This window comes from Heterocephalus glaber, unplaced genomic scaffold (assembly GCF_053883595.1).
Source record: "Heterocephalus glaber isolate CG9 unplaced genomic scaffold, H.glaber_assembly_v1.0 deba00001472, whole genome shotgun sequence".
NCBI lineage: Eukaryota > Metazoa > Chordata > Mammalia > Rodentia > Bathyergidae > Heterocephalus > Heterocephalus glaber.
In genome coordinates this window covers 13,986,223-14,010,554 of record NW_028258315.1, presented here as the reverse complement: position 1 = coordinate 14,010,554, position 24,332 = coordinate 13,986,223, and the positions used below count along the sequence as shown (strand labels likewise).

At 43.5% G+C, this 24,332-nt stretch overlaps 1 long non-coding RNA gene and 1 pseudogene across 2 annotated transcripts in view; both read left to right on the top strand.

Annotated features, from left to right (window-relative positions):
- LOC110349724 (uncharacterized) overlaps positions 1-24,332 on the top strand; it is a 537,013-nt gene that overhangs the window by 285,027 nt on the left and 227,654 nt on the right. The gene's annotated exons all lie outside the window — the stretch shown is intronic.
- LOC147826203 (transcription factor IIIA pseudogene) lies at positions 886-23,219 on the top strand (annotated as a pseudogene).

The following is a 24,332-nucleotide window of genomic DNA, read 5'->3' as shown; positions in this document are numbered from 1 at the left end:
AGAATAAGTGAGTATCTTTAAGCAGAGGTGGCTGAAATTACAAGTAGGTATCTTCTCTGACTAAAGTCACAGGGCTGGGGGTTTTCTGGAGGGAGGCACTGAGATGGTGGATGCTGTGTCTTGTCTAAGAACCATGGAGTGACTGTCTCTCTTGCATCAGTCACTTACTGCTGTGCAACAAACCATTCTAAAATTTAATGACTTAAAACAGTGTTTTATTATTTTTCACAATCCTTCTATTCTCCATTCTGTTGGTCAAAGCAAGTCAGAAGGCACGGGAGTGTGTCAGAAGGCATTGGCGTACACAGCATGTACACAGTCAAAGAACTGTTGGTGGCTATCTTTGCAGATAATCTGCTACACCCTTTAACTTGTACCCCTGTGAATCTTTACTGCTTGTTGGGGAATCAGACTTCTAAAATTGCAATGGCCTCAGCATCTAGGCCTGTACAAAAGATCCTACCACCTGTTATGAAGGCCAAAGATTTTCTCTCTGCTCAAAATAGAAAATCGTTAATTTATTTGATTAGAAGTTGATCACTTGGGAGGTATACAAGGGCTGATCAAGAAAATAAAGTATATTTTTAAATAAAAAATTATTTCAGTAAAAGACACACTGCCATTAATCCCCTTCCCAAACACTCCTTATTTGCTTCAAACACTCTTATTCCATCACTCTTGCCACTTTCTGAAGCAGTTCTGGAAGTCCTCTTTCGTGAACATCTTTACAAGGTGTGATTAAAAAAAAATGATGAAAGCTGCTGCTGACTGCCATCAAATGGAAAGGCAGGGTCAAAAAACCATCATGGTGTATTCTCATCTACCTTAGTCACTAGACCTGGCTCTGTATGACTTCTGGCTCTCCCTTGAAGTCAAAATGTCTATGAAAAGTAAATGCTTTGAATTGACAGTTTATCTTTTTTTTTTTTTTTTTTTTGGTACTGGGGATCGAACTCAGGACCTTGTGCTTGCGAGGCAGGTGGCGGGACCACTGAGTTAAATCCCCGGCTTTAAATGTTTTGAATTGATTCAGGACATTGAGGCAGCCATGACAGGGCAACTAAACACACTCACGAAAGAGGACTTCCAGAACTGCTTCAGAAAGAGAGAAGAATGATGGGATAGAGAGCATGCGCGGCACCCTCGTAGGGAAGGGGGAGGGGCCACCACTAGGGAGATCGCTTTCCCGGAAGTGCCCAGCGTCACGTGTAGCGTGCACGGCCGGGTCATGGCTTGTGTTTCAGCACATGGCTGCGCCCTTGGCCAGCCCCACCATCTGCTCCTTGCCCGACTGCGGCGCCAATTACAGCAAGGCCTGGAAGCTCGACGCGCAACTGTGCAAGCACACAGGGGAGAGGCCATTTGCTTGTGAAGCCTGTGGCAAGGCCTTTGTCAGAGACTACCATCTGAGTCGCCACATCCTGATTCATACTGGAGAAAAGCATTTGTTTGTACAGCTAATGGCTGTGATCAAAAATTCAATACCAAATCAAACCTGAAGAAACATTTTGAATGCAAACATGAAAATCAGCAAAATCAATATGTATGCAATTTTGAAGGTTGCAAGAAATCCTTTAAGAAACACCAGCAGCTGAAAATCCACCAGTGCCAGCATACCAGGGAGCCACTGTTCAGGTGTAGCCAGGAGGGATGTGGGAAGCACTTTGCCTCATCCAGCAGCTGAAGCGACATGGGAAGGTCCACAAGGGCTATATATGTCGAAAGGGATGTTCTTTTGTGGCCAAAACATGGACAGAACTTCTGAAACACATGAGAGAAACCCATAAAGAGGAAATAATGTGAAGTATGCCAGAAAACATTTAAGTGCAAAGATTACCTTAAGCAGCACATGAAAACTCATGCTTCAGAAAGGGCTGTGTGCCCATGTCCAAGAGAAGGCTGTGGTTAAACCTACACAACTGTGTTCAAACGTTTGCCATGAAACAAAGTCTCACTAGGCATGCCATTGTGCACGATCCTGACAAGAAGAAAATAAAGCTCAAAGTAAAATCATCCTGTGGAAAACGGAGTTTGACCTCTCGCCTCAGTGGATATATCCCTCCCAAAAAGAAACAAAAGCAGGACTCAACTTTGCCTACAGATGGGGAGTTGGAGAGCTATGAGGAAGATGGGTGCTTTCCACAGTTGCAGTACTCACCCTCTGGTAGGTGTCACCTGGCCTTGGAGAAGGACTACAGACCGGTGAGCTTAGTATAGCTAGAAGCCTATTTTTCTTTATTAAAATCATGAATGCACCACACACACACACACAAAAAGAATGATGGGATAAGTGTGCTCAAAGGAAGGAAGACTGTTTTGAGGGGATTAATGAGAATATGTCTTTTACTGTAGTAAATTCTTAAAAATTTAAACATTCATCATTCGTTTTGTTCATACCACATATGTTCTCTGGCTGGGATTTTTTTCTTTTAGGTTTCCCAAGAACCTATTGAGCTCCCTCTACATTCCAGAGGTTGGCCAAGCTCTTTAATATCTTCCTATCACTTAATTATCACAGCAATCTCAAGAGGGCTTTGATGATTAAAATAGATATTATGCACCCCACTTTCTGAATGCAGGATGTTGTTTACTGGGGGCCACATGGCTAATAAAGCACAGGATAAGTCTGCTTCTCTTGCTCCACCTTGCACGTATGTTCATGACACGACTCAGCTTCTCTTCCATCTTTGTAGAATAACAAAAGAAGAACAGAAATGGGGAATGGTACTAGTACTAATTTTAGTCTATTCAGGCAAAAAGAGCTGTGGGTCCATTTGATGTTCCAAGAGAGGGGTTTACCTGTCCATGGGCCTTTGAAGCAAAGCTTCCTGCACAGATCCTGGAAGAATTTTGTTCTGGAGTTTCTGGAACTTGTGAGTTAAATTATAAATTTCAATCCCCTCAGGTAGGTATATCATGTAAGATTAGGTTTGGCTGTGTACAATAGAAAACTCTGAGTAACAATGACTTGAAACTAGGCATTGTAGTGCTTACAGGAGGATTGCAATATTGAGGCCAGCCTGGGCTAACTAATGTGTTCAAGGCCAGCTCAGACTGTATAGCGAGACACTGTCTTATAACAAAACATTAACTTGAATAAGCAAGTATTTTTTTTTTGATCTCATGCAATGAACTGCGCAGGCAGTGTTGCAGTGTTGCAGGGTTAGTGTGGGTGGCCTGGAAATGAAGGACCAGGTTCTTTCTATTGGGCTCTTCTCTCTTCTTGCCATGTGCGCTCATTTATGGCCCAACAGGTGTTTAGTGGCCAAGCCATTGTAAAATATGAGCAGGAGGACAGGGGAGTGGAGGAAGAACTGCTCCCCTCTGGAGGCTTCCCAGCAGGTACACATGACACTTTTGCTGGTACCCTCTGGCCAGTCATAGTCACAGGCCTTATCTAGCAGGAAGGTGGCCAACTAAAAATGAGGGGGGTGGTTCCTTTACTAAAAATGTATGGCAGCAGGTATGGTTTTAAAGCTATTATTTTAGTCAAAGTGTGAAATAAGAATAAAAGTTTGAATTAAGTTATTAATTAAAGATGAATGCTGGGCATGGTGGTGCATGCCTATAATCCGAGCACTTGGGAGGCAGAGGCAGGAGGATCACTGTGAGTTTGAGGCCAGTCTGGGCTACATAGTGAATTCAAGGCCAGCTTGGACTACATAGCAAGACCCTGTCTCAAGAAATAAAAAACAAACAAACAAAAAGATGAGTAATGGCTGGGCATGGTGGTACACACTTGTAACCCTAGTTCTCTGGAAGACTGAGTCAGGAGGATTGCAAGTTTGAGCTCAGCCTGGGCATGTTAGTGACTTAGTGATTTAGCAAGGCCCTGTTTTGGAAAAAAAAAAAAAAATCCTGGGGATGTAGCTTAGTGCAAAAGTGTTTGTTTCAATTCTCAGTACTTGAAACAAACAAAAAATAAAAATAAAAGATGTGTAAGAAGAAAGTGTATGGCTTTTCCTGGGTGCTTGTTTTCTCTGACAGTAAGCTATGCCAGTGTTGTCTTTAAAACGTAGTATTTGCTGTAGTGTTGTTTAGTGTTTAAATTTAGATGTTTTAACAAAGTGGTCTATTTTTGTGAGAAAGGAAAAAGTCTGCCCATTGCCGTCTCAAGATTAATCATGTTGCTGGCATGAGCCATCTTGTCCTGTTCAGGCCACTCAGCCAAGTTTGACATTGCCGCTGGCTCAGGACAGCTCATTCAACCCCACCTGGAAGAAGAAAGAGAAGGAGGAGACAGAGAAGGAGAAGGAAAGACACACACACACACACACACACACACACACACACACACACACAGACACAGTCTGGGGTCCCCATCTGCCCTTCAAGGGCACAACCCAGTGCCCTAACTTCCTTCCACTAGGCCCCTCCCGAAGGTTCATGCTTTAACACCTGGGCACAGGGAACATTCAAGATCCAAACCATGAATTTGTCCACCTAAACCTTTAAAATGAAAACCGTATGTGTAACAATAGACATTCTCACCAGTGTTCCCAAAGTAAGCAATACTTGAACAAGACCGTGTCATATTTTGCTTGTTGCATGATGATCAAGATTAAAGGCTGTAGAGATGAAGTAGATGGTTATGAAATGAGGTTGCACAAGACCTTTTATATGTTTGGCTTCCATGTGTCTACTGTAGGCCTCGAGAGACATCTGAGAGTGTAAGATGTCTTTGTCTGTTTTCTGTGCATTAATATTATAAGATGGGACAAGATGAGAGTGTAGTTACATTTCAAGTAGGAGTAGCATTTGGATAGAGAATAGGAAGTAGAAGGAGTGTGGCTCAGGTAGAGTCGTGGAGTGGGAAAAGCATTTGCACCTTAGTTGACAAGAAGTGGCTAGAGCAGAGGGAGGAATCAGAGATAATGTTGGCTGGTAGGGTCGTGAAGGAGACCTGCAAGGCTGGGATAATGAATTGGTACCTTGTTCCATCAGCAGTGAGAAGGGATGGAGTATCTCAGAGCACGTGAACGATTGGAAAGTACAAAGATGAGGGATAATATGAACCTTGGAGATAGTTCACCCTCCTGCTCTGACCTTTGTACATGAACCAGTAAAGGAGACAGAAGGGAAATTCCAGAGAGGAATAAACCCAGGAGGGCAGAATGCCAGGGAAATCAAAATGGAGACATCAAGAGGATAAGGGTGGGTGTTACCATGTGGCAAAAATGTTTCATAGAATTAAAGGTGAGTGGGAAATGGAAACGGTCCTATGGGGTGTGGTCAAAGGTTACTGGGAACAGGTGAGCAAGCTGATGGTTTATGGAGAGGGGTGGCCAGGCCCACAAGCCTGAGGATGAGCAAGGAGGCGGCAGCATGGCAGGTGGAGGGGACCTGATCAAAGGTTGCTGGGAATGATGAGGTGAAGTAGTTCAAAGGGAGCCCTTCCCCATCCCATGGCGATGTCCCAAGGCAGCAGCTGCAGAAAGGACTGGAATAAAGATGCAGAGAGGGAATGGTCTTGGGTGTGAAGTCCCTTGAAACCAAGGATCTAAAGCATAAGAGGTCAGCTGTCTTTAGAGAAAATTTTCTGTTCCTCTGGGGTGGGTGGAAATATGACAAATGGGATGGTCTGCAGAGAGGGAGGCTGAAGCTGCAGCTGGGGCTTGGGTTTGGGGAGCTTTGGAACCTCAGGGGCATGTGCTGGGCAGAGTGGCTCCAAGACTACAAAGTTGCAGAAGGCTTCCACGGAATGTGCATATGGGATGGGGAGCAGAGCTGGGAGCATGGCTGCTTCCAGGCCCTCTGCGTTGAGAAGTCGGTAAGACCTGGGGTGCCACGTGGGGGCCGGCATGTCGGCTTGACCAGGGCCTTCACAGTGGCTCTGAAGGGCAAGGGCTGAGTGGGAGCTTCCACCCTGCTTCTTCCTTAGAAAGGACCTCATAATGCATATTGGGTAATCATTTTGCAAGTGTCTCCAGGCGACTTGTATTTCATAAGAGCAGATGTTGAAACAGAGTCCTTTCCCTTTGGCCACTGGGCCCTTGGATTCTTTGAACCAGGTCAAGACTAAGAGACAGTAAAGCAAGTAGGTAGGGAGGGGTAGCGATCAATGGCTTGCTCTACCCTGCAGCCTCAGACTCTGTGTGCGGTGAGTGGGTGCAACAGCTATCACTTCTTCTTGTCCTTTCTTTTAATTCTACTTGAGACTGTGACCCACCGGGTTTCTTGGACATTTTTATGTAATCAAGAAGGCATTGGCTTCAGGTAAAACCTAAGCCCATAGTCGTAGAATTTTTTTTTTTAAATTTTTGAGATAGGATCTTGCCAGACTGTCCAGTTAGCCTCAAACTTTTGATTCTTGCGCCTCAGCCTCAGTAGCTGGGGTTACAAGCGTGTGCCACTGAGCCTGGCCAGGAGATACTTTTTAAAACAGCTTGGGCAGGCGTGAGGAGTCTACAGGCCGCCCATGGAATGGGTGCCAGAGCCTCCAGGCACCTCAGCCTCTGGTTGACTTTCTGAGAAAATGAACAACACTGCCAGAGGGACGAAAACAGTAGAAGGTCACACCTGTCCTCCCCTCCTGCCCCTTCTTCCCCTCAGCTGTCCTCTTTGCCGGACAGACTCAAACAGGACATGTCTGTTTCTCAGGCCCTCATTAAATAGTTTCTGTGCCACACAGAGGAGATTTGCTGTGGGCAGGTGAGTCAGAGTTCACCTCTGCTGGCTGGGAACCCTGTGTTCTGAATGTGAAGTGTGTGCCAAGCCTGGGCAAAGTCCTCCCAGAAACTGCTCCTGATCTCACCCTTGCTCAGCTGGGTTCCGAAGAGCAGGGGCCTTGCCTTGTTTGTGCTCCCGCAGGACACACTGATTCCCAAATGGAGTGGAGAGGGCGGAATGGGGAGGCCGCCAGTCTCCAAAGCGAGCTGTAAACCAAACAGGTTCTGCACAGCTCTTTGGACAAAGGACACCTGTGCTTCACTGTGGACCTGATCGCTGAGATCCTGGGTTCTCAGAAAGCTGGGGGCTGACAGGCTCTTGTCTTCCCTAAGCAATAACTCCACCATCTTCAGTTCACATCCTCTCCAGGAATCCATAGTTGGTCTGTTCTTTGGAGCCAGAGGGTAGGGTGTTAGAAACCTGAGCTGAGCTGTTGTATTTGTAAAATGTGATCTTCTTTTCTTAACCCCTGGGTTAGATCCTCTGACGATTCCAGATGGATCCCTCTAGGGGCAACCTTGGATATTTTTGGAAAGGAGCTGCTTTTATGCAACTTCCCTGGCACCCACAGGTTGGGCTAAATAGTGCCATAAATGATGAGACATGAAGTTAAGAGTTAGTGTTACCCAAGGCTTGGCCTCCATCTGCTGGGTGACCTTGGATAAATCTAAGTCAGAACAAGGGCTGATGACGGTCTGGCTGCCGACTGGTGGAGTGCACAGAAGTGCCCTGTGGGTGATGAAGGTCACTTCTGGAGAGGACTTTGACCTCCTTATACAGAATCATGAGATAAACAACGTCCAGTGACTAACGTTTCATTACAGCTTATCAGATCTATTAGGCCCAAAGACCTCATATGAGGTCCAGTGTCAGAGTCCAAAGCATTGGGTGAACATTCCAGCTTCTTCCTCCCTACAGACTCTGTCTTAGTCTCTGTGTCACACAGGCTCTGGTTCTTATGTCAGGAGACATTTAATTTGATTTACTTTGGACTGAGTTTTTCTGGATGAAGTCAACTAGCCAACAAATTGGTGATTGTTTCTGAGGAGGAGTGGAGGCTGCAGGGCAAATCTTTAACCACTTAATTACTCTCAGTTTCAGGAAAACCCAAGTCTGGGTTTGAGTAGGGTATTTACGCATCTACACAGCTTTCCTGCTGTTGGCATTCTTCCCAAAGTCTCAAAAGATTCCCACTGCCCAACTCATCAGAAGTTGGAGATTTTGGCTAGAAAAGGGTGGTTATTAAGAAACCCAAACCTTTTCTGTTTTTGTTTTGGTTGTGTTATGTGTTTAATAACTGTTTGGTCTGACCTGCCATATTCTTGAGTTTTCTATCTCTTCATGTTTCATTTATTTATTTGTTTGTTTATCCATTTATTTTTTAAGGATCGGATGCCTTAGCTATCAGTAACTACTAAATTTTTTTATTAGTATGTATTTGGAGTACACGATGTTTACCTTCATCTTAGGGAGTAGGTACATGTATGAATATATCTTGATTCTTTTTATCTCCCTTCCCCTCCCCGCCTCCCTCCCTCTATCTCTAGATCTTTCCCTATTTTCATGATTATTATTAGTAGTATTTTTTAGCTCATGTTTGTGACATATAAAAATTAATTTGTGGAGGGTAGTTTGTACATGTAAACAATTTTCAGAAGCATCTGCAAAAGATCTATTTCCCCGTTTCCTTTTATTTTGCTCTTTATTTGTACTTTGGATTATTCAAATGAGAGAAATCTGCAGTATTTAAGTCCGTGTGCCTGATTTATTCACTTCACATTATGTTTTCAAGGTACATCCATTTTCCTACAAATGCCTCAAAGTTATCCTTCTTTAAAGCTGATTAGTAGTCCATTATGTATAGATACCACATTTTCTTTATCCATTCATCTGTTGATGGACATACAGGCTGTTTCCAAGAATTAGCTATTATGAGTTGTGCTGCTGTAAACATGGGTCTGTGTGTATCTCTGTAATATGATGTCTTTAGCTCTTTTGGGAAGACACCTTGGAGGGAAATAGCTGTGCCAAATGAAATTTCTATTTTCATTTTTTGAGAAGTTTCCAGAATGTTGTATTAGTTTACCACTACTCAATCTTGAACCAGAAAAATAAAAGTTTCAGTAACTTTTGTTACCTTGAGATCATCTCTCATTCGTACAAGAAAGGGTGGGTCTGGAGCAGGTTTCTGGGAGTCTTTGTCTTCCTAAGAATTTTTCATATGGTCTCTTTCTCTAGTCAGCGTGACATGGAGTGTGGAAATCTCAGACTGGCTCCAAAGTCAATCCATTATGTGTCAGTTGCATTCCACACAACCATAGTTAGTTATTTTCAAGGAGAGTCCTGTGGCATTGATTGTCTCTTCATCCTGCAATTCTGGCTCCAATGCTGTGTAATATCCCTGCCTTACCAAAACAGTACTGGTAACTCCCTGATCTGTTGCCCTTTGTGCATGCTATAGGAACCACTTCCAACAGGGATTCAGCCATGTTCTTGCTTGACATCACTTTGAGGTTACAAGGAGATGGCATGTTCTATTTTTGTATCCTCTTGACATTTCTTCTCCTTCAAGTGATTCCAAGGCTTTTCATTTATTTGGGCCACAAAAGCATCTGAAAAAAGGAGCTTGTAATCATCTGTTTTCTCTCCTCCCATTCACTCATCCCTCCACTTTGTGGGAGGAGAATGGTTACTTACCTCAGTGCTATGGCCAAAGTCAAGGGCCTCATTACCAATTTGATGATTTGGGTAGACGTTCCTAATGTGGGGGGCTCTAAATCTGAGCAGAGAAAAGTACTTTCCCTAGCTTCTAACTGTAATTTAGCATTTTCCTCAAATATGAATGTAGGCAGCAAATCATAGTATTGGTAACCTGACAGCTATTGCACATATCTTGAAAAATCTGTTCCTTTTATCACCACTGAGAGATTGCATTGGTTTGTGGACCTACTGCTAGATGTTGTTATTGCATTTGCAAAGAAACCTATATATGACTTTGTAATGCTTTAATATTTCTATAACTATGTTTTAAGATAAGTAGTTTTAGTTAACCCTCTATACATTGTTCTTTCTATATTTAACTATTATTTTGAGAAGCGGTCCATGGTTTCACCAGACTGCCAACTTGATGGTAAACAAAACAAAACAAAAAATCCAAAAGGAAAGAAAGAAAAAAAGAATGAAAAGACAAAGCAACCCAGTTTGAATCATTAGGTACCTGATTTCTCTAGTGTTTGTCTAAAAAGCATCCTACTGAAAGTTCCCTTCTACTTTGCTTACATAATAGGACTCTCTGTCCCTGGGGATTTTCATTACTCTTTCCTGGCTCTTTTATTAATTTTTCTGTAGTTCATTTAAGGTTTTTTCACGATCCTGTTGTTCATCCCAACACATATTTATTGAGTTTTTATCTTTTAAGTAACTGGCAGTACTCAGGGGTCAGAGACAAGGAAATTGGATATTATGATATAGTCTGCCGTGTGCTACAGGATTCTTCTGGGACAGCTGGAAGAAATACCTAACCAGGCTTGGGAGGTGGGAAGGATTTCTCACTGGAGGTAGCTCCAGGCTAAGTCTTGGAAGGTCAAGTAGAGTTGGCTGGGCTGGGCAGTAGGACAGAATGGTGGCTCTCAAAGAGTGGTGGGATGGTTAAGTTGAGGCTGGAGAGGTAAGGGGTGACCAGACTGCTTTTCAAAGAGTAAAGGTAGTTACAAAAAGTTTTAAGAGAACAGCATTTTAGAAAGATTGCTGTGGCTCAGAGTAAAGATGCTGTTGGGGAAGGAGGCCTTGAGGAAGTAGGAGATAAGAGGCTGAAGAGCATTACCTTCAGTCATTCATGAATGTGTCACACATGTGTGTGCTCTCCTCCTGCTTGAAGATTCTTTTTGCAGCACCCCAAAGTTTCTGGGTGGCTGGGGCCAATCTCCTAGGCAGGGTCTTCTCTTTTTAGTTCCCTGATTCCTTCACTTTATTCTTGGAGGATATTTAGATTTTTTTTTTTTGTACTGGGTATTAGACCCAAGGGCTCATGCATGCTAGGAAAATGCTCTACCACTGAACTATATCCCCAGCCCTTTATAAATTTTAATTTGAAACAGAGTCTCTCTGAGTTGTCCAGGATGGCCTTCAGTTTGTGATCCTTCTGCCTTTGTCTCCCTAATAGCTGGGATTACAGGCATGCATCACTGTGGTGAGCTAGTTACTTTTTAACGCATTTGTTCCTTATTTGTTCTTGGAATTTCTTGAAGACAAGGACTGGGCCTTGTTCATCATAGTATCTCTAGCACCCAATATACAGCTGGGCCCATAGCAGATTCTCTGAAATGAACCAGACTAAGGTAAAAATGCAAGGAGGTTGTAGAATTTGTCCACAGTCACATAGTAAAGACAACCTGAGAAACCCCTCAGAGTTGGCCATAGGATCACTAGTCATCCTTTTACTTATTAATTATCATTTTAAGTTTCACTGTGCATGTTGTGCTGGAGATGAAGTTCCAGGGTCTTGCACATGCTAAATATGTCCTCTATCACTGGGCTACATCCCTAGCCCCCTTTTTCTTAATACAAGCACTTTTTTTCTTCTTTCTTTCATGTAGGGGGAATCTATAGGGCTTATACCTTGCCTTGTCACTCCCTGGCAACATCAGTCCATCAATGTGAGAGGGCTTAGGAGGACTAAAGTTTTTTTACTTTTAGTAAAAATGAATATTATGGTCTTCTTTTGTTTTTAGTGGAGAAAAGAGATTCCCCCCTGGGATGATACAGACTAAGGAGAGAGGGCTGAATTTCAGCCAAGGAAAATTAGGGGTCAAAAGCCAGAACCTCAGGAAACCTGATCCACAGTTGACATGTATTTGCCTTCGGTCTGCTCTCCTTGGGGTGGATGTGGGAAGATTTCACCATGAACCTGGGTGAAGCTCTGAGTGGTTCAGTAATTGGTGGAGGGACAGACAAAGGTTAGACCTCAGGTTCTAAATGACACAGAAGAAAAACAAGGCGACAACTATATATTTTTTTCCCTCTAGGCAATTACTATGTTTCCCAGCTTTTACCTATGATCAAAATGGGGAAAAAAATGTTGATGGTTCAGGTTCATCATTTTGTTTACACGTGGTGCCCAGACACCAGAGGACACTGGGAATTGAAAAGGGCATTATTATAAAGATCACAGGTTGCTCCTTAAACTTGCTGTGACTACGGGCAAAGGGAGAAGAAAGGACTACCAGGCTGGATGGATGATCATACATATAATGAGCTCTTATTCTCTAGCAGAGAGACTTCTGATCAAACACCAGAATGAGCCTTCTTCCTATTTCCACCGAAAGCAGGAACAAATGGTGATGATGGACTTAACCACTGAAGAGACAACAAACAAAACTACAAAACCTCCAAAACTCCACAACAACAACCAAAACCCAACCCAAACCAACCAACCAACCAACCAACCAACCAACCAAACAAGCAAACAAACAAAAAACTTCTTCTGAAAATCCTAAAACTAAGATATACCTGATAGCAAGTTAGAGAAGCGTGATTTACATTTGACAAGTACTTCAGTAGAAATTTCTCATGTCCTTGTCTCACCCAGACTTTGCCAGGGACTGTTCACTTAATTCTTGTTAGAACTCAGTGGCATTGGAAGTTTCATATAGCAAGTTGTTGAACTCTGCAGGTTAGAATGATTGAGAGGCACAACTTTTGAGGCAGTGAAAAGGAAAGGATAAAATCACGCTTTAAGGAAACATTGGCACCAGATCAGGCACCGCCACTCTCATCTCCTGCTCTACATTGATATTTTGGGCAATTCTTGCTTTTTATCACTGCAAATGTTGAAACCCTGGCTTTGCAAAGATATTACATCATTGGAAGGAATGTAACAGTATCTAATGACATAGCTGTGAACTAGTAGTACAACATGAACTGCTGGTTAGATGCTGAGCTGGTTGTAGCAGTTTGAGTTAGTACTTTGTTCACTGTTGGATAATGCTGAGCATCATGTGTTTGCTTCAAATTAAAAATATCCCGGAGCACACTTCCAGGCTGCCTCCCTGAGTTTGCTGTCTATCCTTGAGGTGCCTCTCTGCATAGTTTGGAATCTTGTGTTAGAATGGCTAAGGCAGACAAGGATCAGGGGAGAAAACTAGAGAAGAGAAAGTTAGTGCAGACCAAGGGAATCAGTGCAAGCAAAATCTCTGATATCTGTCCACATTTGCCAGTTTCATAAGACAGAAGCTCTTGAAGGCAGTGAGGTGTAGAATCATAAAATATGAGGTCCTCAGAAAGCAGACAGAAGGTTTAAAGCTGTGCTTCTCTACTTGCCACACATGCCAATTTCAATTCAAATTATTTGAAGTGAAATAAAACTAGAAGTTCAGTTCCTGAGCTACTCTACCCACGTGGTGCAGATGTAAACATTCTGATCATCACAGAAAGTTCCATCAAACACCACTGACCTGCTCTGAAGCAAAGGTTGGCAAGCCACATCCCACCAGCCAAAGGCTGCCTCTTTTTGTTCTACCTATGAGCTAAGAATAGTTTTTGTGTTTAAATGGTTGTAAGAAATTTGTTTTATTTTGTAAGTACCTACAAATATCTTTGATTCTGCTACTTGGTCCATAAAGTCTAAAATACAAATGTTTCTAGAAAACATTTGCCAATCCTTGATCTAAATTACAATTGAGGAAACTGAGGCCTAGAGGTAGAATGTGATCTGTGGTACCACACAGAGCTTGCAAGAGGACAGTCTCAACTCAGGCTTTTGTTTGACCTGCTTCTTCACTGTATCCTGAGCCCTTTTCTTCCGAGGGTCTCTGTTTCCGTTCGTCCAGTGGATTATACAGTGGGTTCTTTTAATAGCATTGTGAACTGGAGAAGGCATAAGCAACTTCTGGGAGTGGCCTTGAGCATCATTCACTCAGAGTATACACAGGGAGAAGCAGGAGGGTCATACAACTAGAGCCATTCCTTCCTAAAGGGCCTCAAGTATAGACCCTGGAATGGCTTCACACCCAGTTACAGACAAAAATACCCAGATGGAATAAAGGATGATTGTTGTCACATAACTTAAAACTGTGTTCCTTCATCAGACCACACTACCTATCATGATCTGTGGGTAATATTTTAAAAATTCTTCAGTTGTCTTATGATTAATGCCCAGGGTGTTGTGTTGTATTCATATTGTGAGTTAAAAGCCTTAGTTTGTTAAATAGAAACACTTAAATGTACTGCAGTTTTAATAACCCCATTGGGCATGTCTTCATTTTAATTTCAGTTTTTAAAGTATATATTAACATCTCAGAAAGTGGAGACGGCTTGAGTAACCCTGAAGACATGCCGCCTTAAGTGATGCTCTGTTTGCGGATGTGGTCTAGATTCTCTAGCTGGTAGGAAGCAGTTACAGTACAGCCTCTTGTCTCTCACCATCATTCATGGATTGTATACAGTATTTGGAAATTCGCCTACTTCCTTTTTTTTTTTTTTTTGGTACTGAGGATCGAACTTGAGACCTTGCACTTGGGAAGCAGGTGGCGGCACCACTGAGCTAAATCCCCAGCCCTCTTTCTATATTTTTATTTGCAACTTCCAAAGCAGTAAACTCTCAGAGCTTTCATATTCATTTGGGGACATGCACAGTGTGAGGTGAAATTTGAGTTGCTTGATGGGCATGTTCCCAGCTGAGATAGGACAAAGTATCATTCTGCCTTTTGGTTCCAGCTCTTCAACCATCAACAAGTATCCTGTGTGTAATCTGTGTAGTATGTTTTTTCATGTTCTCATGCTTTTTGTTGGTGATTTCACTGTTTTAAATGGCCCGCAGGTGTAGTGTAAAGTGCTGTCTAGTGTTCCTAGGCCAGAGGAGGCTGTAGCACACTTTATGGAGAAAATCCATGTGCTAGAGAAGCTTTGATCAGGCATGAGTTAGAGTGCTGTTGACTGTGAGTTCAGTGTTAATGAATCAAAAATATGTATCAAATAGGGTGATTTTAAACAGAAATACGCATAGAACAATGTTATGCATTGATCGACAAAAATGTTGCCATCTGAGGCTCACAGAAACCTATCTTTGTGTTTTTCCTTGAAGCAGTGATTTAGTATTTGCTACTTCCGTGTACTGGGTGACTTTATGGAGCAGAACTAACTTGAATAGTGAATATCAGCTACACAGTCATGCATTGTGTATTGGTGGGGCACCTTCTGAGAAATGTGTCATCCTTTGTTGCTTCCATTATTGTGCTGACCTCATAGAGGGTACTTACATAAACCAAGACAGCTGTGATGTCACTAGGTGATAAAATGTTATGGGACAACCATCATGTATGCAATTTGTCATAGGCCAAAGTAAAATTGCATGGTGCGTGACGTGTTTGCAACGCATAAGATCTTGCTGAGCTTAGGGGCTTATGGACCCCTCACAGTATGTGCCTTTTCCTGGACAGGCCACTTGGGTGGTCCTCATGTGCTTACCGTTTTGGAGCAGAGGTAGTTTAATAGCTGGCAAAGTAATACACGTGCAGACTTCCCTCTTCACAAGGATGGCTAGAACTCATTTCTTTAAATGGCAGTGAACATTTATCTTAATGCTGGGCTCTTACAGCCAATTTAGTGCATTGTCTCATGGAATTTGCTTATTTGCTCCATGCTCCAGCCAGGGACTAATTCATAGGCAGCTCAGATGGAGAGTCAAGTTGATCATGCTGAACCCTTTGACTCTATTCCAACCTTGTAGGTTTTGGATTTTATTTTTTTGAGTGGAGGGTAGGGAAAGAGGGAGCTTCATTCTTTTCCTGGAAATTCCAGTGTATACTAGATAGGAATGGATTTGTTGAATTCAAGGTAGATTGATTGATATGAAAGTTTACAAAGAATTGCTTGACTCTAGGGGGAAGCCAGGACCCTAAAGAAAATATCAGAAGGGAAGGAGATAGTAAGGCAACCACTTTATTGACTGTCCAGGATTTCTTGCTCATAATTCAACAGGTAAATGTGTGTAGAGTCCATCATTGTGTGTTGGAAGCCTGCTGATGGCTTAGATTGAGGAAATGAGCATATGCTGAGCTTTGATGTGTTGTAAGAAGGTTTTCTTTTTATTTCTTTTCTTCTTTAAAGATGGGTGGGAGGATTTCTTTGAGGTTACTGAGAGCACGGGGAGTTTCTTTGTGAGCTCTTTGGGATCTGTATATAAGAAAAGAAGCTTGAGCATTTCTCCCTATTTGGAAATGTTCCTGGGGTTGGCATCATCTTGACTTTAACTCATCAGTGTCATAGCTGCCTTCTAATTGTGTGCTGCTTTCCGTGATATCTTCTGAAGTAGCATTGGCTTTTGTCAAACATGGAAATGTTCTTGTAAGGCAGATTCTGCATTCTGATGGGGGAAAGAGGGTGGGCTGAGTTTGCATGAGACTGTGGAAGGAAACCCTATGCAAATCCAAGGCCAGCAGAGCCCAGCTTGCTAGGACAGATCTACCTGAACTCTAGGACACTAGGACTCACTGGATGGCTCCATCTGACATGGCAAAAGCAATATGGACTGTGTAACTTATTACTTCCTCAGCTGCAACTTACCTGGGTTAGTTTTCTACCATGTTAGCAGAACCACCAAATTCCAAGCTGCCCAAGCCCTTTTCTCTCATGCTCCACACCCAACAAACTCCTGCACCTTGAGTGAGGACAGGTACCTCCCTGATGGTCTGTAGTCATGCATCCCTCAAGTCACTGGCAATGCTTTAGTGCCAACACTGCATTTATAAAGCCTTGAAAGACATCTTCTTTCCAGGATGGGTGTCTTTTGCATCAAAGTGTTCAGGCTGTTTTTGGTTCAAGACTTCTGAAGACTCTTCATCGCCTGTAGGCCACAGACTAAACAACTAAACAATCATAGATGAAACTGCAGGATTTGGCTCTTGTATGTCAGCCCAACTGTCTTTCCTACCCTTTCTTTTTTTTGTCTCCTTTTTCTTGAGGTGCTGGGAATTAAACCCAGGCCTCACACATGCTAAGTACACACTCTACCACTTAATATACCCCAACCCCAACAACCTCTCCTTTCTTAATTTTCCAACTTGTTTGGCGAAGTTTGTGTCTCTGTCTTTGTACTAATCCTTCTGCCAGAATGATCTTATCACATTTTGTTTGGGAAACTCCCATTTCGTCTTTAAGATCCAGCTGTAGAGTTTCACCTTTCTCCTGTGGATGATAATAAAAATATTTAATAACTGGTATGATTAGATTCTGAACAGTTAGAACAGAAGCTGGGGAGAACTACTGCCTTGATGTGTCAGGTTACCATCTTCTGGGTCTACTCCATCCCAGCAGAGTTGTCATCCCCTCCTTTGTGCCACTACAGTCCATGTGCAGGTGCACATTATCTATTCTTTATTCACTCAACAGCACTTAACAACTGCCTGGACCTTTAGACATTGCTAGATAATGTGAAGGAAAGAATGGATAAGACAGTATTTCTGCCCTGGAAGTGCTTATAGTCTAGTGATTATCTTGCATAAGACAATGAACTTCTCAGAAGATGGGGACCAATGCTTTTCTCCTGAGGTCCTGGTACCTGGCATGCAGCATGCTCAGTCAGTAGCTATAGAGTGAGGGTATCTGATTGGAATCCCCACTGTCTGCCTATGGTTCAGGATTTCAAGATGTTAAATTGACTGAGGTTGATTGGTCGTGGGTTGATAGGGCCCAACTAGAGGTGTAGGTAACAGTGTTTATTTATAAAAGGTATAACTTTAGAGAAACAGTTAATTTACCTTCTCTGTTCCTAATTCAGCTTTTTTCCTCCTTCTTCTTGTTCTTTTTTGAATGGAATGTCACCCACTCACTGGTTTTATATAGCTCTCATTGATGTAGAACTCAATGGAAATCAAGCCTATTAATTAAAAACCCGGAATGTGGGAAGCTTTTGAACTGCTAATTGAAACTCTTACCAATTGGGTTGCACTGGTGGTTTTTAAACCTTTTTCTTTTTCTGAACCTAGAACTTCTCCTTAGCAGAGGTGACTTTTATAAAGGTGATTACAAAGAATGACAGTGCCTTGTTTTAAAAATTGCTTCATGTACCTCCAGTGAAGTGTCAGGGTCAGTGTCTCCCTAGTGCTCTAAAAGATGTTAGTGGGGTCAGAGAGGACACAAGTAGCCTCCCAGGTCCCCTGCCCTCTGCCCTCTGCCCTCTGCCCTCAAGTGATCATTGCCAGCTGGCCCTGTCCACATAGCACAGCTGATGGGTAAGGGCTTGATGATGCTTTCCTGCCCACGCGAGGCACGAGGAGACCATCTCACGAGGATCAAGTTGCTATAGGGACCACTGTGGCCTCTGGGGTTGCAGCTCACGCTCTGCCAATGGTCACAGCTGCAGGTGGGGAACCAAATCAGTCCCACAAGGGGAGATGGCTGTGTCTGTTAATCTTAATTGTTAGTGTGACTGGATTAAGAGACTCCTGGAGAGGTGATTAGATCATTGGGGCTCTGTACTAGCCAAGGATTTACCCACTAATATAGCTAACTGTGCTATTGGGAGAGGGGACCCTGTTGGAGGTGGGTCACTGGGGACCTGGCTTTGGAGAGGATATGTCTCACTGGGACTGTCTTAGTTACTTTTCTTGTTGCTAAGACAAAATACCCAACACCCAGTGTTAAAAGAGGAAAGGTTTATTTGGCTCACAATTTGTAGAGGTTTCAGTTAGTAGTTGGCTGGCTCCAAGACAGGGTGGGATGGCAGAGGGGCATTGTAGAGAAGAAATAATCCACGACAAGCAGGCAGGCGAGAGCACATTAGCCCTCTTTCTATCCCTTATATTTTATGCAGGCTACCTACCCTAGGGTGGGTGTAGCACTCACATCTTTAATCCTACCCAGAACTATGCCAAACCAGTCAGTGGGCTGATTTAGTAATTGCACACCCTTGATCCCAGCACCACATACTCTAGATCCAGCCACCACTGAAAAGCCCCCCTGTGACTGCATGAGGCTTTGGGGGTACATCTAGACACAAGCAATAATAGGCACTCTTCCCAGCTGCCATGAACTAAGTAACTTTTTTCCACCATGCCCTTCTACCATGATGTTCCTGCCTGGGAACCAGCTTTGCATGGACTGAACCCTCAGAAACCATGAGCTAAATAAACTCATCCTCTTTAAATGACAGATGTCAGGTGTCTTTCTCAGGAATGGGAAAGCTGACTAATACAATGGCAGACTCAAAACCTGCCCCTGCTTTGCCTTTTTTCAGGGCCTTGGATCCTCTGCACAGCCATCAATACTGATGCTTGCTCAGTAATGTGGCTTTCTAGGCCTGGTGCCAAGGATAGCATTCCCAGTCCATCCTTTGACTGCCTCCCAAACTGGCCTTGATGTGATGGCCTGGCAGGTCTCCTCTTGTGCCTCAAGACAGAGTTTTTGTGGGTTTCCATGGGACAGACCCACATGAGGCTCCATTGTGTCCTGGCCTGGAAAGGCACAGAGGGGGCTCTTGTGATAGAGGAGGCTTGTGTGTCTTTGGGATCTGATTCCACCGAGCTGGGCGAAGCCATGTGGTGAGCATGTGCTCAGGCCATGGTTGGGGCTGTGAGGTGGCCATGTGCTTTGAGTTTGGGTTTCTTTCTTTTTCAGAAGTTGGTTGATTCATGCAAAATGCTTAACGATGCCTGCAATGCACAGTGCGGGGGATCTGATCCCCTTTGATGTGCAGGGTCTTTTTGGAGGTTCCAAAAAACAGTTCAAAAGGTTTACTTTGGACACCACACCTTCAGCACATGTCAGAGTCAAGGCCAGGCTCCCCAGGCAGCGTGCTGGAGAAAACATCTTGTGCTGGCTTCTTCTCTTCACTGTTTGGTCTTGTGCTGAGCACAGTGTTTCAGACTTCACAGTCCTGGTGGTGAAAAGAGGAGATTAAGCAAAGGAAAATAAATAAATAGCTCTGAGCTTTTAAGCAACTGGGAAATCAAGGGTGCACTGTCCTGCTGCAGTCAGGTGGCAAGAGGGAGGCTGAAGATTTGGCTGCAGGGAAGGATCTTCCCTGTAAGCTGCCCAGCTTGGAGCTATCTGAGGGAAATGCAGGCAGACAAGGAGCCATCTGGCCGCCCCATGTGGGTCAAATCACAGTGGTCCCTGGGCTGATTTTTAGGTTGCAGGCACAGAGCTGTCCTCCCTGTCTCCTCCTGTCTATGCTGTGTATGACTTAGCAACGGCTCTGGGAGGATGGGTATGGGTGCTGGGTGGGAGGCCCTAGACAGGGAAAATGGGACCTTGCGGGGGAATCATTTACCATGCTCCACTGTTTTGAGTTTCCTGCCTTTCCCTCTCCCCCAGGCATGGGCATACAACTCTCTTCATAAGCTGCAGGTTGGCAGGGCAGGGTGGAGTGGGATTTCCGCATGGCTTTCCAGATAGAGAAAGCAAAACAGACTGTGTCTTATCATGGATATGGCTCTGACCTTGAAAATCAGGGGTTCAGGGAAGGAATTTCTTCCTCTCTTCTTGCTAATTCTCAGGAGTTGTTGGGTCTCTTGGAGGGAGTCATATTCCTATTCTATGTGCTGTTTACCCACCAACAGGGTGGATGCTTTGTCTGTGACCAAACTGCTGTATACAAGTTAGGGGGTTTTGGTGGAATCCAGATGCCCCAATCCTTTCCTCTGTTAAGAAAAAGGGTTTAAAATCTACAAATCAAGGGTCAACTCCAGCTAGCCACATGGGCCCAGAGAACAGAGGCTGAGGTGTTTGCTAGCACAGGTTCGCAAGTGTGTCGCTGGAGAAGGTACAAGACATGGAGCCTCCCACAGCCCCGCCATCTGTGCCCTTGGAATTATACTTCATTCCTCTCCTCACACAATGTAGGTTACTGTCCCCAGCTGCCTCCAACGCCCTCGCCAAAGCTGGCATCTCTGCACTGCCACAAATGCTCAGTCGGCCTCCCAAGTGAATTCTCACGACATATGGAAGGATTTGGGCCAGCCCTCTAACTATTTGGCAAATTATAGGTATATAGAATCATATACTACTCTTGATGCTGTACACTCAGACTTTTGTATCACTCTCCAGTTCCTTTTGGTAGATTTTCCTCATGGTTCTCCTTGACCCTGATTACTAAGGGTCATCCACATCTGCAAGCTGAAAATAATCCTTGTGCACCCAGCAAGCCTCTGCTGAGCTGAGTGCACTCTGTTATCCTGCTCATAGAAGAACTCAGTGAATTATTATTTTCTTTTCCTGACTTCTTATCCTTGGCGATCCCCTCTGGTTTCCAAGCATTCTTACACATTTCTCTGTCTTTGCCAGTTTCCTTGTCTTTGTCAGTTTCCTGAAATCCACTCCTTTTGGAGGTCTCTGCCTAGGAATCATTTTCTTAGTCTTTGCATGCCATATACTGACAGCCCTTCCTTCCACATCACTCATGGTTCTTTTTCATCCTAGAATGTGAAGTAGCATTTTTTAAATGTCCATTTCTGATTGAGTTAGTAACTAATGATTACTTACTCTGGGACAAGCAGCATGCCAGGTACTCTGATTGATCAGGGCCTTGCTGTCCCATTTTTACACATGAACATACTGTCACTTGGTAAGTTAGACTTGCAGTGTGAATAGTCAAGTGGCTCCTTTAATATAAAATCAGGTTCTCTTTTCTTTGTCTCACATATGGTTCCTCTTATAGCTAGATGGAGACCACTTTCAAATAACCACATAAATTTGGATCCATTTCCCCTCCTAACTAGTTTGTTTTTTGTTTGTTTGTTTGTTTGTTTCTTTTTTGAGACAGGGTCTCACTATGCAGTTCAGGCTGGCCTTGAACTCACTATGTAGCCCAGGCTGGCCTTGTACTTGCAGTGATCCTCCTGCCTCAGCCTTCCGAGTGCTGGGATTACAAGTATTTGCACCACAATCAGCCCATAACTAGCTTGTGATAGATAAAACTCCATTTTATGTGTGTGCATGTGTTTTATTTAAAGTCAGCAAAATTGTGGACAGATACTTTCCTCTCCTTTAGTGAACAATGAAACGATTGAACAACCAGTTCTAGAATCCCTTGCCAGTGACATATAATGAGAATTCATTTATATTTCTGCTCATTTCATCAGTCTATCTGTGGGCTCTGTTTAGTCCTGCTTATCTTTTTCTTTCCTAGGTTCAGTACCTGGGCACCCAAGCCAATTTTTTAGCCACTTTTCCCTTGTTTCTGCATAGCAGTCATCAATGTGAGGCACACATGGGCCAACAGGACAATGCATGAAGATTTGTTATTTGGGTGGCAGGAACGGAGGCTCTGAGTGATTATCTGTTATGTAAATAGTACATAACATGGAACAGGCTGGGTCCATTTCCATAAGCTCTAGGACTACAGACATATTGGAGAGGCTGAGGAGCCCAAGTCATAAAGTCAAAGGGAGGAAGACATTGATAGTCACCCCACGACCATTTAATAATTGGAAAATTTGAGGTAGAGGGAAAGTTAGTGACTTTTGGAAAGGGAAAACAGATTCAAACACCATAAAATCTTGCTTCAAATTGGAAGACCTGTTTGGCCTGCAACATCACTTTTGATGAAAGTTAAGAGGTTATGGCTAAATGCTCCCCATTGGTACCACTAGTGTGGAGGTTAGCAATGTGCACTGCTGTTTTGTGGTATTTTTGTGTCTGTGTGCTCTTAATGGCTGGAGGATAAACTTCTTGGGATTGAATAATGTCGCATTATTACAACCTTAGCAAATGGAGTAGATGCTGAAAGATATTAAATGATTAGTAAGTCAACTGGCATATAATTTTATACTCAGTTGAACAACAGACATGAATGCTCTGCCCACAGCACTCTAAGTTGAATGTTCTGAGCATCTGTATTTGTAAGGGCACAGGCCAGGGTATTAAAACAGAATGATCTGAAAATATGGTGATGTAAACAGGATTGAAGTTTCTTTTTCTCTTACATAACAGTCCAGAGGTCAGTAAGCTGGGGCTGGGTATAAGGCAGTAGCTACAGCTGAGCCAGCAAGAAGGAGGAAGAGAGCCAGGAATGTGGGCTTGTGTTCTTTCTCAGGGCCATAGCCTGGAAGCAGTACCTGTCCTTGTACTTATATCCCATTGGCTACAATTTGGTCACATGGTCACACCAAAGATGCAAGGGAGGCTGGGCAATGTAGTCTCCAGATGAGAGGCCATGCCCAGGTACAAGTCTGGTATAAGGAGTTCCATTGTTAAAAATACAGAGAAAAGATATTTGTAGGTGAATAGCCTTTGTTATCATCCCTAAGCTAAAATTTCTCTAAGAGCTTTCCCTTAATCTGAATCAGTTACAAGACACATTTTGAGAGGAGACATCTTTTATTTCTTACTTTGTGAGGGTGTAGTAGTTTTGCTTATGTTAACAAGATGGCTCTCATTTATAACTTCTGTGGTTCTCTGAAAAAATAGTTATTTTCACAGACCAATCATTTATATTTTATTTTTGTATGAAAGATAATCCTTCTCCATAAAGCCAATGGGGACAGAAAAGGAACATTATCCAGCAGGTTCCTGGATGTTCCAGAAAGTAGATGCCATAGAGCAGAGATTAGAAGAGTGAGCCAGGGAAAGTGGGTGGGTGGGTGGGAGAAGTCTATAAGAACTATGCCAAGAATTGGATGTCCATGGCTGTTTGGAGTGTCAGCTCTACCGTGTATTACTTGTGCGATCCTGATCACATTACTCAACTTCTTAAATGTCAGTTTTCTGTTCTGGAAAATATGAATATTAATGTGTACCTTTCCTGTTAGGAACAAAATTGTTCCAAAGAGGTAATGAATGTCAAGCACCTTGTGTAAGGTCTAGGTTGTAGAATTTACTTAATAAATTCCATCCTCTCTCTCTCGCCCTCCCTCCCTCTCTCCCTTACTTTTTTCTTCTTTTCCTACCTTCCTTTCTCCCTTCCTACAAGCATTGTCCTTATAAGTGAATAGAATGGGCTTCCTAGGTATTCTGTCTGACTACCTATGTATACACCCAACCTGGGAACAGTTCTTCATAAGTAACTAATGAAAACAACATTTAAAATGACCAAGCCAGCCAGAGGAGGTGGGCACAAGTCTCAGGCACAGGAGAAATGTCCCCCTCTCTGTCCTGACCCTACCAAATTGGGTAATTAGCAGTTGAGGGCAAGTAACAGGTGTCTGAAGCACTGGAAAACATGATACCCATGGCCCTTGAGAAGCCTCGTGAGGAGGCTGAGAGTGTCAGGGAGGGGCCCCATTGTAAACTGGAAATAGAACCCACCTGATGAAGGTTGGAGAAATGAGATGGAAACCATATGGCTTCTAGAGAAAGCAAGCTTAGTTTTCTGGACTGGCCCAATCACTGGCTTGGGGAACATAGACAAAGCTAAGGGTAAAAAGTTCAGCCAAGCTTGGGCTCAGGGCACAGCTGGAAGCAGGACAGAAAGGGTGGAAGGCCTCCCTCAGGGCTGCAGTCTCAAGGCTGTCCTGGCTCCCAGGGCCAAGGAGGAAACCTGGAGCGAGTTAGACACAGTGGGCCATGGCAGATTTCCTCCATGATGAAGACAGTCCTCCCAGTGACAGATGCTCTTGTTTGTTTAGAATGTAGGAGATATTTGCATCTAAGCTGGATGTGCCAATTTATACAGGGAGAGGGCGGGACAGAGTCCCCCAGAGAGCAGCACCTTGTGGTATAAGGTTTTA